Below are 2423 nucleotides of genomic sequence, written 5' to 3' on the forward strand. Positions count from 1 at the left end.
CGCCTGGCCTAACTCTACCCTACTTTCAAAGGCAGCTCAAAACTCCTTGCCTCCAGAAAGTCCTCCTTGATTCCGAGCCCTTCATCTGCAGCCACGTTTGGGTGCTGAATGTGGCTTCCAGATCATGTGACCCCAGGTGACAACCTCATAGAGCCTCACTCCCTTTATTTGTCCAATAATTGTAGCGACTCTCTCTCAGGGCTGTGGCAAGAATTTGTTGGTGTTTACAGTGCCTGGAATGTATGCAGTAGAAATTTAGTAATTGATCACTATCTTTATAATAATGTTCCCTACAGTGTTCATCAAGCAGGCGTGTGTGTGTGTGTGTGTGTGTGTGTGTGTGTGTGTACAGGGGTTTGTGTGTGTGTGTGTGTGTATATATGTGTTATATGTGCAAATATATGTATGTGTATATATTCGTGTATATGTGTTTTATATTTGTGTGTATGTATGTGTATATATGTGTGTGGATGTGTATGTGTATACGTGTATATGTATGTATGTAGATATGTGTGTATATATGCACGTGTGTGTTTGTATGTGCATATGTGTGTATGTGTATGCGTATGCGTGTGTGTATATGTGTATGTTTATATGTGCGTGTATGTGTAGTGTGTGTGGATATATATGTACATATGTGTATGCGTGTGTGTGTGTGTGTATGTTTGTGTATGCGTGTGTGTGTGTGTGTGTGTGTATCTGTCCAAATCAAGTGATCAAAAGTCTTTGGTGAGTACCTACTGAGTGCAAGGTTTCTATGCTGGGAGGAGGTGCAGAGACCATTGGCAGATGAGGCTCTGATGAGGATGGTATTGGATGCTCACTACCCTGAAATAGAACTGGGCCTCCCTGACCGCCAAGCTCCTCCTTGGGCTTAGAACTACCTGGGTAGGGAAGGGTCTGTGCATCTCTCAGACCATAGGTTCTCTAAGGCTGGTTAACTGGACAGCCCGGATCCCATATTTCTAAGGCGCGCCTCCTTCTGCAGATAGGCTGCGCCATCTGGTGGTCACTTTTGGAGAAGCAGCCTCGAGGCTCAGAGGCGCTTAGATCAGCCCATTCTCTGGGCTCATGGCACCATCTAGTGGCTTTAATGCACAATCACGGTCCATTAGCTTCAGCCTCAGCAACACCTGAGGATGAGGCTCTTTAAAAAATTCTGGGACTCCATCTTAGAGCTACATAATCAGAATTTAGGGGAATGCATCCATATAACTTATATTTTAAACAAGATTCCAGTGTGATTCTTAACTCTGGAAAAGTTTAAGTTTGAGAATCATGACCTTACAGGGACTTCTGCTGAAGTATTTGCACCTGCTCCTCACCTGTTTGGTAATAAAATCAGCATCCACTTTACGTCTCAGAAAGCTCATTTACTATTTGTTGGCACTACTTATCCTCTTAAGAGGGGGACGGGACAGGGTGAGGTTCTTGTTTGCAATTTAAAGATGAGGAAAGGGGGACCCAGAGAGTCACATGTACTCACCCACGACCACACAGTGAGCCAGCAGATATCTTCCCTCCTCACTCCTGGCACATGGGGGCAGAAAGAAGGAGCATTTGCCATCAGGAGGCCTGGGTTCTCCTTGTTGCACTTTGCAAACAAGAGCTCTGCAAAAGTGAGATACTGTCACTGGGGTGGGACTTGCTTGTCCCTGGGTCATATGATGCTCCTGTTTGTCTGTCTGTCGATTACTGTAGCTATCTGGCTTGCCCATTCGTCACCCTGGTTGGATCAAGGGTGGGGTTGGGCAATCAGAAATAAGGACACGGAAGGCTTCCAATCATAATAGCTTGCACCTGTTGACAGTGTTACACTATTGTTGGGCCTTGTTCTAAGTACCTTACGTATGTTAGTTCATGTGATCCTTGTCACAGCCTGATAATGCATTATTATGATGATCATGTCTTTATGCACGAGGATACCAAGGCACAGAGAAGTTAAGAAACTCACTCAAGGTTACACACAGAGCGAGCGTTGACCCAGGCAATCTGCCCTGGTGCCCACATTCTTAGGCTGGTGCCATCCAGTGCTCCCGGAGCAGGCAAGATTGGGTTTCTGCACCCTCAATGACATCAGTATTTTCTCTGGGCATCCTTGGCCAAGGCACCTTCCCTCTGGGGCTCTCTGTCTCTATATGTTTATTTTCCTGGTAAATGTTTATTAAGCCCTGTGCTGAGTGCTGGATGTATAGCAGCAATTAACCACAGTCATTGCTCTTGTGGTGTTTGCATTCCAGTATTGCTCTTGTGGTGTTTGCATTCCAGTGGGGAGACAGCAAATACAAAGCAAACAGACTCATAAACAAGGTAACTTTAGATGGCTGGGAGACCTGGTAAGGATGAGGTCAGGATTATCTGATGGGGCAACTTGAGAATGGGTGGTCAGGGAGGGCCTCTTGGAGGCCCTTGTTTGGTGTGAG

This window comes from Mandrillus leucophaeus, unplaced genomic scaffold, assembly GCF_000951045.1.
Source record: "Mandrillus leucophaeus isolate KB7577 unplaced genomic scaffold, Mleu.le_1.0 Scaffold125, whole genome shotgun sequence".
Taxonomy (NCBI): domain Eukaryota; kingdom Metazoa; phylum Chordata; class Mammalia; order Primates; family Cercopithecidae; genus Mandrillus; species Mandrillus leucophaeus.